This window comes from Galendromus occidentalis, unplaced genomic scaffold (genome assembly GCF_000255335.2).
Source record: "Galendromus occidentalis unplaced genomic scaffold, Mocc_1.1 scf7180000077086, whole genome shotgun sequence".
Taxonomy (NCBI): Eukaryota; Metazoa; Arthropoda; class Arachnida; order Mesostigmata; family Phytoseiidae; genus Galendromus; species Galendromus occidentalis.
In genome coordinates, this window is record NW_003805074.1 from 592,857 (window position 1) to 610,208 (window position 17,352).

A 17,352-nucleotide genomic window follows, 5' to 3' on the forward strand; every position below is an offset into this window, starting at 1 on the left:
TTTTGACGGAATCGGCGTGGGACAAGTCGTGAACCCCTCTCTCACTCAGTAGACCGATCTCAGAACGTGATTGGTGAATTCTCTCGAGTCCAGGAAGAGCTGGGAAAGTCCCTCCCGACTCTGAAAGGAGCTCCTCCCGCTCCCCCACGTTGGGAAGCGGGACCAAGCTCTCCTTGCAGGACGTGCCAAGGAAGCGTCTATGCAGCGGCACGCGACTCTGAATGTGGAAAAAGTATAAAATCGAGGATCCGATGGAAAGGAAAAGGTTTATGAATCCTTCTATCCCGATGACTCGCTAGCAGACTCGAACCTCAACACCTGTATGCATCGTGTCCAGGGTGAATGCGACCTGTGTGAAAGTTTGAGAAAGTTCTCGGCGGGCTCTCCACGGCCAGACGCTCCTGAACGTCGAATCCTCGAGAGTCCACACTCAATCAACGGCTGAGCTTCTTCGCTATGACCAATGACTGCGCAAGTTTCTTGCCTAGGACTCCGCTCGCCGTCACGGAGATTTCGGAGAAGTGAGCTAGACTTCGAGGGGATGTATTTTCCGATTTATTCCCGAATAAGGATTCGGGAACTCTCCACGATGGACTTTGAGCTCCCGGAGGAGCTCCCCATCATCGGCCGAGGCTCTTTTCAAGCTCGGTAATATTGAGGAGAATCTGTCCGGCGTACTCTAATCGGTGAAAGGCGGTGAAAGGTACTAAGCGATACGAGAGGCAAGGATGCTCCAAGTTTAGGCAAATCGTGATCCGCTCCGATTTGATGAAAAGCAGAACTTCAGCGAAACGTCCGCCTTTCATTCATGGATTTTTTCCGGGAATACGATAGGCTGAACAGGGATTATTCTGTCCCGAAGAACCCCCTAGTATCTCTCGACGCCCTCGACCGATTCACTTCGCTCGCCCCGATTGAGAATCAATGCGTCGAGTATTTTCCCTGTCCGGATCGCTTGGATCCAAGCATCGCGGCAATCTTCTGAAGCGTTCCCCAGTTTTAAGGGCAGGTCCCCCAGCGATGATCTTCATGCCTTGGCTGGCTGCTTGCTTGCTTGGTTAACCGAGCGAGCTGCCGGCTGGAGTAGCATAGAGTGTGAGCTGACTGATGTAGGTGGCGCTCACCAGCGAGAGAGGACCGATTGAGGGAGGGTAGCGCTTTAGAGACCGGCGATTCCAACGTGCCGTCTCGAGCGTGAGCCTCAGTTCATGTCAATTCTAACTCCAGAGCGAACCGGCGACTCTTCCCCCAGTACAGAGGCCAAGAAGTACCGCAAACGTCTCTTTGTCCTCAATCACCGACTGCGCAGAGAAAACACCGGTCGGCGAACTCAAGCTCCGGGATCGAATATTTATCGAGAAACACTTGGTGATACTGTTCGTCGGGTCGTGGTGGCATCCCCCTGACAGTTTCGCCCGGAGGATAAATCGGCCTCCATATCGGAGAATCTCATAGCATCGGTCAGCCGGAAGCATGGATGTTCAGTGAAAAAGTGCCGCCACAGAAACGGAAACGTGAGATTAGCGACAGCGGAACTCGACGAGGTGTCCGTGGAGGAGAATACCTCCAATTCGAGGTGCCAGTTTTCGGAAAAATAAGGCCGACTCAAAGTGAGCCCGACGCGACAGGATGAACTTCGGCAATTAGACAGAGTGGATTGAAGCGTATTCTCTGCTCAGTCGAGTGCGTGTACCTGTGCGACCAGTGTGGACTACAGCTGCAGTGTTGTACACGGCAGCTGCCGCAGCAGAAATTTTCTGAAGTGAAACGATGCCGCTGTCGTTGCCGAAAGATCCGCGAGGACTCGGTTCATTTCGCTGAAGATGTTTGTGATAGTAATGATGCTGTCGTCGATATCATTGTCGTCGCCGTCGAAATTGTTGTGAGCGCATCATGCGACTGTTTCGGAGTACATTGTGGCTCCTCGTGAGCCTCATTCCTCTCAGTGCGGCCGTGTTCCGAGACCACAGACAAAGTAAGTAGGGGAATTTCTTGGAATAAGACCTGCTTCCCCGAGTGACTTACCTCGGATTTCAAAACCCGCGGCGTTCTCGATCGCCTCCCTCTCTGTCGGTCGATGCGCAGAACACCGTTCGGGCGTAGAGAAGAAGATCTCGGCGGAGTGTCGATGCACTGGAACGACGACGAGCTTTGCAACACACGTGTGTCATTCGTTATCAGCACACCGACGACCTACTGATTGACGACTCGAGAAGTCGCTCCGATTTTTTAGTCATCTGAATTCGATTGGGTATAGTCCCTTTCTTACGAAAGAGGCAAGCTCGATAGCGATGTCTCCCAGTGACGAATATTGATGACGCGCCAATAGATATTCAGCCATTTGGTTCTGGGCTCGAAAAGTTCAGAATGATCCGAAAACTTCATACTAAGCTCTCTCCAGGTTTCCAAAGCCTGGAGTTTCGACGCAAGTCTCGAGGAAGAATTTCGAGAAACCACGCTGCGAGCATTTTCGAGCCTGCATCCCAGGTATAAGGGCAGTTGTCGAGCCTCTGGTCATGATTTGCCCAACAATCGCCTTTTTCCACAATCGTTATTATCAGGAGCTGTCGTGCAGGTGGTGCAACTATTCTGTTTTTTGTTCCTGCAACGGATGAGCTTCATGAACAATCGACCGAGACCGGCTCTGTTACGCCGTTCATTTGTCGCGAGTTAGCAACTCTACGTGACGCGCGTTTTTCGGTGATCATTGGCAGCAGCGGCGAATCAACGCTCAAATCACTAGCGGCCGAAGTCACGCTGCGTTATTCCGACGAGACAAAAAAAACATGACCGATGACCAGTGCTGGCATGCCCGTCGTTGACGTTACGCGATAGAGTGTTTTTTGAGAAGAACGAACACTGAAAGACGGATAAACGCGACCGGAGACAATGAAACGCGATCCAATTTCGCTTCCAACTGCTCGGCTCCGTGTAACCAGCGCCGCCGTGATCCTTTCGGATAGAGAGCAAATCGAAGCACCGCGGTTTCGGAAAAAAAAGACGATCTGTCGTGATAGCTGAATGGATGGTTCAATATTGTGAGCAAAGATCATCGCTCCGAACGAATTACCCGCGCAGTCCGTCGTAATAGCGAGACATTTGTCTCGAGAGCGCGTGCTTGGAGCGCTCCGCTACCACCTGTAACGTGGCCGCCAATGCAGTCGTTGAGATCACTATCAGAAATTACAAATTGAACACGGCCATACCACCGGTCGCGAGAGAAGAAACAGACAAGGTATCTCCCGACGAGAGTACCGTCGACCGGCCGGCGGGCAGGATCATGTAGGCGTATCACAAGCGGGATCACAATTCCGTTACAGAGAGTCGTAATGAGCTCGCATCAGTATTGAGCAGCCTCCAGCTACTGAAGCGTACTCGTTCCGTCGGTCGGGCGAGCCGGGCTCGCCGGAGCACGTTGGCCGTGATTTTACGTGCGAGCCTGGGACGTGTGTTTGCGAATAATGACCATACTCCGAAATATCTCTACGCTGCGACGTGCGACAAAATTTTGTTTTTGATGATCAACTCGTCAAGTTACCTCCTGTCTCATGGAGTTGGATGCGCCTCTGGGATCCGGCCGTATATTTTTTCCCTGTCCGGCTCACTCGCCGACCGACTGGCACGAAGGCCAGCCGGCTGGCTGCTCGAGTCCGCTGAAGTGGAATGCGGATGATCTGAGCTCCTCTCATGCTTCTACCTCTGATGACGCGATGCCCAGAGGGCCCGCCGTCGTCTTCAACGGAGCATCTCTCCGATGCAAGTCTCACAACGGACTCGATCTCAAACTTGAGTGACGTGTCCTAGAGGAAGCGGGTTACTCCATCTCTCCCGGTCTCTTTCTCAAGTCAGAGTTTTTTGTCTCCAAAATTCTATCGTCCTTGAGAAAGATTACGCATTCAAACGGCGAACATGGCGTCTTTCGAGACGAGAGATCGACAGTGGATCTACTTGATTAAGACCTCCACGCTGAGCTCGCAATCTGAGAGGCTCAATGAGTCATAGTATGACGATGATCAGCCACCTATCCGAAACTTCATCGAGGGGTCCATGAATCATGGAGTTGGATGAATGATTTGGATAATTCAACATCGCTCAGGGTTCTCTGGTTTCTTGCTCAGTCGATGACGATCTCATTCCAAGGCTGCGAACGATCTCCTCGAAGAAAACTTCCATTTTGCCAATGTCCCCTGGTCGATCTTGTTCAGATGGGAGGGATTCACCGACGCAGCTTCGCTGCGAACTCGCACCGTGGCCTACGATCGGTCTCCTCGGTGGACCAATCTTGGGGAGCCGGGGAAAACCTCCGAGCGAAACATCGAAGGAGAGGACGGAAACAATGGAAGGAACTCGTTGATTGAAGGTTCACGAGCGGAGTACCGATTGTTATTCACCATGAGCCCGGGAACGAGTCAATGTAGTAAGTGTGCATCTCAAACCCCGGATTGCGTCCGGAGCTCGAAGAATCAGGAGGAACGATCGGGCCCTCGGGCTTTGGCGACGAGTTGACCGCGGACGTTTCGTAGTTTGTCGAACTTCCCTCTTCCTCCGAGCCGTCGGCAGCGCTACTGGAGCGGCGAGAGCGCTAACAAGACCCAGGGCCGGGGAAAGGCATTTCAAAAAGCGTTGAGCAGACACACAGGCAGAGCAGCATTTAAGTGTCCCTCATGCCCCAATCACGTCTTCCCGACGAGAAGAGAAGTGGACGCCGGGGCCGCCGCGACAGACCGAGTCGACACTTAAGCCGCCAAGTCTGCGGCTCTGCACGAAAAACGCGGAGAGTGGGGTAAGAAGGCGATGGTATTTAGTTTGCGTGTTAAAAATTAACTGGATGTCGTATTTTGTTTCTGCTGTGGAGGTCTGGGCTCCGCTTCCTCTCTGAGTCCCCATCGGTTGCAACTGTGCTCTTGACATCCTAGCTTCATTGCAGCCGCCAATAGCGAAGGCCGGCAATCGAATGTCGATTAAAGGGACCAGGGAGAAAAACGGAGAGGGTATGTGTGGTGTGGGGAATTGACCGGAGCTCCAAATCACGTCGGCTTCTTACTCCGTTTTTGGGATTCTGTACCGCAGCGTGTTCTGAAGTGACTTCGTGTCGCTCTGCTCCCTGCGGACTTCATCAATAACAAAAAAAGTGTACTTCGACTTCGGGCCCTCATGAGGTAGTTGTTGTTGATGCCTTGACCGTTGTCGTAGGACCTCTAGCAACTTGCCCTTTGAGGGAGTCGTTCTAGGGATGACTTCTTCCCTTATCCCATGCCCGATAACTTCGCTCACGTAACTTGATTCGAAGCTTCCGAAGTTATCTCAGTGTGCTATCCGCTCTCGTCCCTGGGGGCTTTCACTGATTTCAAAGAAAGCGGCTTCTTGTTTGCCAGTATGGGGACAGGGTCGTTGGACGATCTCGACTCGGAGGCGAGCCGGACCTCGCGTGGTCGAAGTGCTTTTCAGAATTTACATCGAGTTACAGGATTTGATTCAAGACCAGCTCTCTCGTACCTCTGGGAGCGGATCCCGTTCACGATTCGGAGATGAGCAGAAAATAAATAACGGCTTCCCGGCGCAGAGAGCGAAAATACTGCGGGGAATGACCACGTATCAGGGCATGGTTGGTACGGGTCTTATTGCTGCTTCTGTTCCTACTGACTAGATCGACGGTCGAAAGCTGAGGCTCGAAGGAGCGTGATATAGTTTCTTTCTGTGGCTCGTCACTTATTCATCAACGGCAAGAAATATATGGACCAAACTACGGAGCCCTGAAGTCGTCGACGAGGGAACGGACTAGCAGACGCAAGCCCACCGGCCGGGGGAAAACCACTCTGAAGCGTAATCGAGTTATTTCCACTGGGGCTTCACTCCGAGTCGCCAATGAGAAATTATCGCTTTGTACCATCCTACAAGGCGACGAAGGCTCGGGACGCACCCACAGAAGCATTGGCGGTCATACGACGAGCTCTCGTGATGGAGTTTTTTTGCTCTTGTCGACGACATTCCAATCGATTCATGCAGATGGTTGAAGCTCCGACCCATCGTCGGTCCATTCGATTTGTCAGGATTGATGGATTCGAGTAAAACTCTGCGTAATCCTGAATCGTTCGAGATTCCACTGACCATATTTTTTAATGAACAAGTATACCGCGGAATCGGACTCGTCGATTTGAGGGTTCCTCTTTCTATCGGCGCAAAGAGCGAGCTTGAACTCTTCCGAATGCTTCGGCTAGCCTCCATTCTATAGTTGGGCGTTTTTCAAGAGTTTGGACGTAAATGTGAGCCGGACGCACATTTTCTCCCGATGGAACTCCATGGAGGAGGTATTGCGAAAGTGCGACTTGAAAAAAATAATTCCAGCTTCTCTCAAGGCCGGGCAGCCCGGATGGGTCGTTCGCTCAGTCCCGACCTCCTCGGTCTCGAAAATGCGTGGATTTTCTCGAAACAGTTATGTTCCATGTAATTGTGGCTCAGAATTCCATCGTCCAGGTGTGCGCGGTCGGAGGAAGTTTACGTTGGCGTTCATTTTTTTCGCGATCATATCGGCGTCACACGGTAAGGGAACCGGAACGATTATTCTCTGGCCCGCTTGGACATGTGGGAGTCTCGCCTCATCCATCGGATCGGGTGCTGAATTCTGATTCTCCGTCCTCTCATAGAGGTATCGACGGACAAAGCGGCGGGATACCCCATCGGAATACTCGAGACTCACGCCTTGCGGAAAGAGAGCTCCTCGTGGAGAGATTCGCCATCAACACCAGTTTCCCGCTCAGAGCACCGTGCGAATAGACAGCCTAGCGTACGAGACACCTGTAGAAAAGAACCCGTATCACATTCGATTCCGTATGAGAAGAGTTCGTTTCTCCGCACAAATTCGTTTCGCCCAGGTTCGTCGTCCAGAAGCTCCGTCGTACGCGGGGAAGTATAACAGAGAGTTCCCCACCGCTGGGGGGAATATTCTATCGATCGGGGGATACCTGTTCGACTCGGTCACGGAGGCAAATATCTAGTTTCGAATCATTTCCGACGAGCAGGCAGACCGGCCTCAGAAGAGAAATTCTGCATAACAGAGGAAGGCCTCGACATTGCCCTGAATTACTGGTAGGTCGCCGTAAAAAATTCCGAGCTTTACGGGTGGAGCCATGACTCCCTGGGAAACGACGAGTGAATTAAACAGTATTCTGGGACTCACAGGCGGCGGCAACGTTCGCATTATGGTGATGACAAGCGAAAAGTCAGGTGCTTTTTATTCGCGGCTCTGTCTCGCGACTCCTAATTTACAATTTATTCATTCAGGAATTGCCGATACATAAGTGAACACATGGAGCTGGAAGATAGCGGAACGAGACGATATATTCCTTGCGGACCTCTGGAATCTTTCCCAAGGATTGAGCCTCGAAGAAATTTCTGAACCGACAAGTGTTTGAGGGAGATGAATTATTGTTCTCTTCCCAAACCATGCGAGGCAAGGAGAGTCATTAAGGAATGTATTGATTCATTATTCATATCTCCTAGGGAGACAGAGAAGAGGATGATGACAGAAATGAGAGATCCATCCCGGAGGGCTGCCGGACATTCTGTTTCCGCATGCCTCCGGATCGATATGGCCTTACGATGCCGCCGATGACGTCCCGACAAGTATCTATCCTAATCCGAGCTATGCATGACAAAATCGGAAAGAGCGGTGCTGTACGGCATTCGGAGGAGGCTCACATGAATAACAACGTATCTTCCCTGCGTCCATGGATCGGATACCCCGACTCCACTTCTTCTCCAAAAACTCGCGGAGGGAAAATCAAGCTCTAAATTCATTGCTGGAAGATCTGTCCGCGTTGAATCAAAAACCGAGAGCTTCTACTCAAGCTCTGCATTCCCCTTACCGAATCCTGGCCGTGGCTCCTCCTCCGCACGAAATGTTCGCCTGTCGGGCATCTCCGCCGTTGAGCAATGGCTTCTGACGCGCAATCTGATCTTGTCACAAAGCGGAATCATGGCGCAGACTCCATGCACCATGCAGTGGTTTGGCGGTACGACCGTCGGTCGGTCGTCTCGATATCACCATTGACGTCAGTCCCGCGCGGCTGGATGTTGCTGCGGGAGAGCGATGCCTGTTTCTCGCCATGGATGCTCCATCCCGAATGCTGTCCGACGAATTGAACGATGAGATTCGGAACATTCGCTCCAAGGGTGAAGGCAGGAGAAAAAGAGTCGCAAAACAATGTTTCATTCCGATTCGCCCCCCGCTGCGTGAGCATGCTCCGGACTTTTCGGATAGTCAGCTTTGGGGGAGAAGCTCCGCGACGGCTGGCTGTCCGGGAAGGAGGAGCTATCCATTTCTAGCTGTAGTTTCCAAGCCGTTGTCGGCCATTAATAACTCTTATCTCGACTGGAACAACTCTCCGGACAGCGACCTTAGCTTGTGTTCGGGATAGTAATACTTCCGGGTGCAGCGGAAGAGTCGGTCTCACCTGAATGTTCCTACTCTGACTCGGAGCCAGGGCACTCGGACCCTAACTCCCCATTGATGGACTCAGCATCGTTCGTGATTGAGATCTGTCCGTTGGTGTTCATCACTGCAAAGTGTCAGCATATTGTTGAGTCAATCGCTGTGACGATCGAGCCGACACGGTTGAAATCTAGATTGGAACGAGATGAGGAAAATGGTCCCGAACGGATCTCGACAGCAGAGAGCTCGAAGCAGGGGCCGCTGCGCAGCTCGTTTCGTTCACCCTGGAAGACAGGAGCAGATAAGTTGCGAGACGTCTTCGCGGCGGGAGGCCGATTCGGGAGACGGCAGCTTCCTCAAAAAAACTCCGAGTGTAAACCCTGTTACGCCAAGCTCTTGATTTGAGATAATGGAACTCATCGCCTGCGAGTTGACACAAGAGCCCGTATCGGCTTCGTTGAGGTTGCTTTCGCGTTGAACTAGGTAGCTGTTTTTGTCGAAGAGTCCGGGATTCGACTTCCAGCCGCGGGAAAAGCAGCGAGGGAACTCTGTGGGAACACCGAACGAGAAATCAGAGCTCAGAGACCTACAATGACTCCCATTGGTTTTCAAACATTTTGCGGGCGTCATCGACTGACTGAGTCCGAATGCCGTGCGACTCGGCTCCGTTGCATCAAACGATCGAAGCCTCACCCCGAAGCGAGGCTCTATCGATCGGAACAAGGCTTTTAAATGTTTCCTCGTGTCTTCGAGCAACAGTGGATCCCAGCGCTCGAAGGACGTGGAAGTGATAGGTCGGAGAAGAAAAAAAAGCAAAAGCGAACAAAAGCTTCTCAGATGGATCGGAAATCGTTTTGAACAAAAGTCAATGAGAGACGTTCTGTTCGCTAACAAATGATTGTCGCGACGATCTCCCGCTCACATCGAGAGCTTTCACAAACGAAAACGACTTTGAAACGGAACGAGATCACTTGTTGCTCAGGGACAAGCCAACAATGTGGAGATTTGAAGTCTATTGATACCGTGATTCCGGAAGAAATCAATGTCGTTCATACATATAATCATTTTCTAGAAAGACGATAGGAGAGCTTTGAGAGCGCCCGGGTTCATTCGCCGGAACTCCCTGACGGATGGAGGAGGCTCGATACGGAAGTGAAGAGGAATAACGTTCAATCTGAAGCCCCAGAGTCTTTGTGACGATAATACAGAGCAGGAACTGAATAAGTTTCAGCTCGGAGATCCCACATCGAATGCGTGGGGTCGTTGCAAATCGTAAGGTCGGCCGTCTTCGGTCAAACATGAGCTGGGCTCCCGGTCCCTTTTCCCTCACATGCTCGCTTCCTTTCACCGCTCTCTCTCACCATTCTTATTTCACGTAATAGATGAGGGACCGACCGATATCAACGAGAGCGGTGGCGACTCGCAAGGAAAGAGAGCGAGCTAGCCAGCCATCCAGCCCAGTCCTAATTGGTAACTGGTAACGTCCTCTATCTCCAGCTATTGATCCCCCTCCCTTGATCGCTCGCCTCCTCGGTTCTCGGTCGTTGGTTGACTGCAACGAAGGAGGGTGCTATTGGCAGGCGGCATCCAAGGGCTGGAAAAGACGGTGGCCGTTACAAGCAAACTTTGTTTCCATTTTCGAGATAGCGGGCCGCACATGCAGGTTCCGTCTGCCGAAGGAATTCCGCGTTCGGCCACCGCCATATATTTTGCGAGACGGGGATTGTTCATTTGCAGTTTGTTGTCTGTACGCCCGCTCACCTGCCGACTCGTGGACGTATAGCGTGAGGGACGAATGAGCGGCGACCTTGGCAAATACCAATAAGGGCCGGACGGGAGAGCACTTTCGCTCGAGCTATGGTCGTTGCTGCCGACCCGGTGGACAACGGCGACGATGGAAACATGCTCGCTACCTCAAGCGGAGTCCTTGCTGTTGTTCTTCTTGAGAATGGAGCTCGGCTCGTAGGATCCTACGTCTCACACCCCAGGAGAACGGCTCTTTCATAGCTTCCCCTGTCTCCATCAGGATAGCCGGGACTCTCGACCAGAAGCTGGGATCTTGGTTTCTCCGACGGCCCCGGAGCACAAAAGTCGACAGTTCAGTGACGGACGACACTGTCCCTCATATGTAAATCCCGCTCGCTCTTTCCCTTTCCTGTACCGAGTGACTCGCAGCTGCAGGACTGCCGGGAGCCCGTGGGCTCTGCGGCGGCGTACGTAGCGACAGATTCGAGAGGACGCAGACGAGAACGGACAGTCAATCAGGACCGGAGAAGATCCCGAATCGAAAATGGAGTGTGAGGGAAAGTCGGTCCGACGTCGCACTCTTCGACGCGGACGACCGCCGAAATAGAACCTACCAGAACTAGTTTCGCATAGACGTAGCCGGATGAGGATAAAGAAAGGAGTCGACGTACAGGCGACAGCCGAACATACGTTACGACGTTATCGAGAACAACGAGGGAGGAGAAAGATAGACGACCACTTCGTCGACTCGCGCCAAGTCGTGGTCGGGTCTCTCTCGATGTCAATCGGTCCACCGTTCGTCCTCTCCGAGCGAGGTCTCCTCCACTTCTTCTTCTCCTTCGGCGTCTGTTCTTCCTCACCGGGTTGTTTCTCGAAACACGAGCTACGCTAAGGTTTTCCGAGTACACCGTCTCATTGACAGAGTCGCAGGCATCGGCATCCATTCGCTGTATGTATTCATCGTGTTGTCCGGACACAATGTTTAATCCGGCGACGGGAAGTCCACCGTCGGGATAGGGACACGTCATACTGCACTTGACAGTGCGGCTGTGACTCCAAGGCGAGCCTGGAGAGAAGAGCGCGCGGGCAGTTACGCGAGACGTTTGCTCGACCGACAAACGAATAGACATACATAATGAAGAGGAACATTGTTCTCTGTCGCCACAGCTGAGCTCGTTGCCTTGAGCGAGACGCATACGGCGACAGAGATCGTTGTCGTTGTTGCGAGACTCTGATAGGAGCGAGCGACCGACCGACTGAGTCTTTCTTACTAGCCCAGAGGAAAACTAGGTCGACAGCTGCGACGAAGTCGGTCATCATTGCGGTCTCCGGAGCGTTTTTCTTCCCTGCGCGAGTCGAGGTGTTCCACCATGATACATAAATGCTTCCCTATCCCGGTCCACTGGACATCTCGAATCTCTCTTCTATTAAGTATAGTCAGGAACGTGCGGCCAGATGAGAGGCCGAGGAGGCATGCTAACATGCACGCACGAGCTCCCGCCGTGTGCTCGGGCAAGTGCATCAGTCGGTCATTCATTGAGTAAGTCAAGCAAGCGTGCGAGCACGCTTTGCCGGAGTCCCAACGTAATTAACGGAATGGCTTCCAATTTTGAAACGTTGCCTCCGTCGAGCGCGCTGTTGCTGACCTGCTTCTGTCGCGCTCAAAGCCCGCGACTCATTTACTCGAATGACCTCCAATAGAGTCTGTGTATTCAAAATTTTCGCTCTGATGGTTGTGGGCTGACTCTGGGGAAGAATTGGCAACAGTAAGTCACTTTCTCGGAAACTCGAGGACGACTCGTAAATTCACTGATGTCCAATTATTCATGGAGTGGCCCGGAAAAATAGATTCCTGATGGGAGCACTCGCTCCTCCGTACTGCCACGGACGGATCCATCTCAGAAACTCACTCGGAGCGAGGGGGGTTCTCGGTCAGGCCACGACGGGACAGATCAAAACACGGCATTCATCATCCCTCGTGGAAGATGTTCTACGTTGACCGAGCTCATGCTCCGGTCGGCTGATGTATTATCTCTCGCTTCATTTGATCCGACTCCTTCGCACCGACGCTCTCGGACCGCTTCCAGAGAAAACAAGGAAGACACCGGCTGGAGGGAGTGCAGGGGTCAGAGAACGGATCGAGGGAGATAGACCGTAGTGAGACGTGAGGACAGTCCATCACTGAAGTGATGTTCGCCGTCCATGCTCCACCGCTGCTCCGGCCCCATCGTCCGCTCAGCCAAATGAGTTCGGGATCGATCACTTCTTCATCTCTTAATGTAACTCTGCAGCTGTCAATACACACTGCACACGCAGTCGCACGAACCCACTCACATACCGACGGGCTCTCACAAAGAAGACCCGCTCCGACGCAAAATCCGGCTGGATGACCCAAACGTCGCAGCGAATTTCCGAAATGAATCTTGAAATGTCATGCGATTCCGGAAGAGTGATGGACTGACGTGCGGAATGCGAAACCGGGGCGAGGGCCCGGTGGCCTCTGGGCGCCCGATAATCACACGGGGTGTGCTACCGATCTCCCAGGGGTCCGAACTCCGAATTTTTCCGGTCCTATCGAGCGCACTGAATTCTTGAACCACTTTAACAATGCTTTGATTTCTATTTGCAGGTGAGTATCCCCGTAGGAACGGCTATGAACCCGAATCGTGGAGCGCTCGGGTAGGAGAATTCTCAACGACGAAGAACGATTCGCTGATGAGGAAAGCCAGTAGGGAACACCGAATCGCGCCCGAACTGGATAACCGTTCTCCTGATAGATGCTCTCCGTTCGGCAGAAAGTTTGGGCAAATGTCCGATTTTTTCGTCTTCGAAGCACTCTTTCACAATTCTGCGGTGCTCCCACTCCGACTGAATGAGGTTGTCGAACGTCGAGAAGAGCTTTTGATCGTCAACGTCATCAGTCAACAGATGTTACAGAATTCGCGCGAGTGTTCTGTTACGAGGTCTGCTTCGTATCTCACCTCGATCGGTTTGGAAAATGTATCAGCGAGAGAGCGAGGAAAAAATGAAAGCTTCAAGTCGCCCGGCGAACTCACATCGCTGGTGTTGGTTTCTCTGGAGCGTGGCCACAGCGACCGAGGAACAACGCTTTATGGCATTCGATTCCCCAGCGTTCCCCCGCTCCACCATCAATCCTACCTAGCGAGACACAATCCAGCCCATGCTTGCGGATCGCCGCCGCCGCGTTTTCCCCTCTCCTGTTCGCTTTAAGCATTGGAGGATCGGATGGTTGGCCGGCCGCCTGGCTGGTTGGCTGGCTTGGCACGAACGAGCGACCGACCGACCCGACGCCCAGGCTGACGGGTAGCCGGATGGCCAGACAGAAGGAAAAAGATTAATCGATTCTTGATGAGGTGAACAACCACCACTCCCGCCAGTGGGCGTCCGCAACCACCACCGCTCCCAGTGTTCTGTTCGGCTCGCCGTTCCGAATGCTTCGCGAATAATTGGTAGAAGCGCACTGACCGAATTCGTAGGACTCTGCCCTTCTATGGTTCCGTACACTTGCCGCGCTCCCGACCGTGAGTTCCGAAAGTTCCCGGATCGTATTTCCGTACTTCTCGCAGGGCACCGGTGGGCGCTCGAAGACTCGAGTTCGCGGATGGCTCCGCCGAATCGAGAGCTATCGCGCTCGAAATCGCCACGGGAAGAGTAATCAGAACAGGAGAAAAGCAACGGAGGTATGACCGAGATAAAGTCTATGATGGTGCTCGCATTATCCTGCTCGCAGCAAGCCGAAGACTCCTAGCCTTTCCCCGACATGATCCCTCTCTCTTTTCTCTCGCAATGGCTCCACACGCATCTGTGCATTAGAACAAATGACAATCTGGGCACCCGGATAGAGTTCGAGCAAGACGAACAGCGCAGCTGTGGCCTACACCTCCACGAACGCAAGAAGGTGTCTTGAGATAACGAGGCGAGCATGTTGCTCTTTTTATTTTAGTTCGTTCCTTGTGATCCACGTTTTCGGGCACGTTCCTCCCGACCTCGTTCCGTTGTCGCAGTCAACGTCTCTCGTCGGTACATGACGCAAGAGACGTCACGGTCGCAGGGTCGCACACTTTGCTGCCGCCGCCCGTGATGGTGTTTGATGGGGCTTCCGTTTTAGCTTCGGCGACGACTTGATGGATTCTCCTTTTTTTCGGCGAACTATGCTTCCCGGATCTCCGACATCTCTCGTTTGGCTTTTTCTCCCCGATTACCCTTCGGGTTCAGGACGGAGTCGGAGCGAGCGGGTTCCAGGCGCCTGAGACGGGCTCGACCCGAGGTTTCAGGGTTTCCGGGCCCCAAGCCGGACGCTTTGGGCATCGCGTCGTTCCCGGATGGGTGTCAATCGATACGGGTCTTAAACAAGGCGCGCACCCAATGCTTTTCCGTTCACCACCTACTACGTAGGCTTCGGCTTGCTGTAGACAAAACTATCGGTCTCCATCGATCGGATTTTCCGATGGAGCGATGCGGCAGCGAGGGGTGCGGCGGCTCTTGCCGCCGCCGCCGTCGTGGAAACGCGGTAGGGGAAAAAAAGCGATGCTGGTGGCTCCTCACAAAGTATCGGCCGCATAAGTGAGCGCGTGATGCAACTGCATGAGCACGGCGAAAGTTGACTATTCTTCCGATGGATCGAAGACTCGTCGTGCTCCTTCACGCGAACGGAACCCGATGGAGTTCCATGCCGTGCCATTAAAATCGGTTTTCACCATCGTCGCATTTTTTCGGTCTCGCGAGCGAATGGCGGGTCCTATCGATCGTGTGACTCATCAGATTAGTCTTCACGGGATCATACGAGTCGTTCAGCGAGAGACGACATCGAGAAGCGATAGAGACCGGAATGGGCGACTTCTCGTCGCTGTTGCTGAGTGCCAATTGACCTCATAGGGAAACTTCGATGGCAGAGCGACTTCTTGACGGACGAAGAGCTGAAGACTGTCGGACGTTCGCTGGTTTTCTATTCCCGACACGTAAGAAGAGTTTCCTCATCGCGTGGCGTGTCTGCTCGTCATCCCGCCCGTCGTGACGACGATAGCCGGCGATCGTGGACGTCGCTCGCGATGGTGGCAGTAAGATATGCGCTACTCGTCATGTAGTCGTTGCCTCACGTATTCCTGCAGGAGGAGTCCGCGAGAGAAGATCTCAATCATCCTCTCCGCCACGAGGTCTGCCGCGGCGATCATCAATCTATTATCTCGCAGAACATTTTCGATTGACCGCGCTAATCCGCGGAGAACGCGTCTCACACAGCGCTCGCGTGGAGGATCGGCCGTCCTTGGGCCGGCGGCCGTCATCTCGAATTCTTTTCCCACGGGCCCGAGGTATCCGCTGGGAAAGCGAGGGAGCTCCAAGCTCGAGGGAGTACGGCCCCCGAACTACATGGTCGGAAGGTGTTACTCTCGACCGACTGCCGATTGAACGTTTCCACCAGAGGACCCACAGAGCATCTAGCTCATCAAAATCGCAAGCTACACATCACAGTAGCCCCGGGCAAGGCGGATTAGTCTTTCGGGAAGCCGACCATCGCGCACTGACCACGGCTTGTGTCCACGGAGCTCCCGTCAAGCGTGCCGTCCTCGCTCCTTCTGAAGGCAAACTCGGATGTCGCTGCGAGCGACGGTTGGCAATCAGTGCCTCAGTCGGTGAGCTTCATATTGTGCTAATGTTCAAAGTGCCCTGAACAAATGTGATTACGCTTTTCCCTGTTGCGGTTGAACGGCGAGGATCTTCTGGTCCATTATCTCCTGGTTCCCTCAACTTTGCTCTCTGTTCGCGCGACCAAGCGTGCCGCAACTAGCGGTAGAGGCAGGGTTGACGATTGCGGCAGTTTTGCGAATTGTTGATGCCCTCGAAGTTGCGAGCATTATGCATTCACACCGAACGATGAGCACACGCGCTTCCTTTCGATCGTCGAGAAGGCTCACTCACTCACTCTTCGGGGAGGAGGAGGGGGAGGGATCTACTCATTCACTCTCTCTCACTGAGCCCAATCATAAATTCATTCATCCCTTTACTCCCGGAGGCTTCTATTTATCCATTCGTTCATTCGCTCGTTCCTTCGTTTGTTTATGAGGCAAATCATTATAAGGGACTCAGTGCGCACTGGGAGCGGGTCTCTGACGAACGTTCTTTCTGCAACGAATACTGCTCGCTCAGAATTTCAAAGGATGCCCTAGGGCTCTCGTCTGCTCCGCACGGAGCGATATATGCGCCGTGTATATCAATGAAGTACTGCAGGATTCTTTGATCACGGAGCTGACTCCATATTGGTCTCTGATCATCTGATCGAATGATTCCCGACATGGAACGCGACCTGGAAGGTCTTCTAATGGATTCCATCGAGCATCAAATCCATCCTGCCATCTCTTCTATAGAATATCACCTACGAGCACCATATATCCAGAAGAGGAGAACGCTCGATGACCGGAACGCAGCAGAAACATTTTCGTTTCCTGCGGGAAAAGTTCAATTATTCCCCGAGGGTTCGTATATCCGATGCTGTCGTTCCCCGAGTCGGCAAAGACGCATCAGACGCCGCGATCTGTGGCGCGGATTCTCGCAACAGATGGTGCAGCTGAAGCAGCAGTTTTGTTAAAAATTGCCGGTGATCTTAACGTTCGTGTTGCTGCTGTTACAGCGTGTTCGCCCGCACCAGCGTACCGTTCGTTTTCCGAAGGCTCAGTTTTTCTGTTCCGTTTCCTCGCTCAAGGGACGGCAGAATTGTGAGAGCCGAGAGCGACGCCTGACGAGCAATTCATCCGTTGCTTGTTAGGCGGCGCCGTAGTCCTCACTTTTGACGCTTCTGGGACTCTTCAACGCGTCTGCAAGCCTCAGTCGTCATCATCGTGTGCGGACGGCTAAGCCAGACCGAGTTGCGGGAGGTCCCTAACGCTGTCGTCATCCATGTCATCATTGTGCTCATTTCAAGGATGGCGTGAAAGGATCATGCGAGCGTTTGCAAAGAAAACCTCGGGGCGTTGCCAGTTGTGACTACCCTCCAATTACGCACACGTCGCGCTGACACTTGTGCTGACTCTTTCTTGGGTTCGTTTCGTTTTCTCACCCTCACGAATATTCCTCTCTTTTTACCTCCGCCCGCAGTGGGATAGCAACCCATTTCGCGCCTCTTGTTCCCCCTCCTCCGAACGTTTACGACGCGGCACTCG

At 53.0% G+C, this 17,352-nt stretch overlaps 1 protein-coding gene across 1 annotated transcript in view; it reads left to right on the forward strand.

Moving 5' to 3' along the window:
• Positions 1-1,923: 1,923 nt before the first annotated feature.
• The window catches only part of LOC100899494 (A disintegrin and metalloproteinase with thrombospondin motifs 7), a 71,164-nt gene continuing 55,735 nt past the window's right edge, over positions 1,924-17,352 (forward strand). Inside the window, exon 1 of the mRNA XM_029110746.1 lies at positions 1,924-1,975. The gene's annotated coding sequence lies outside the window, so the exon portion shown is untranslated. The remainder of the gene's footprint in view (positions 1,976-17,352) is intronic.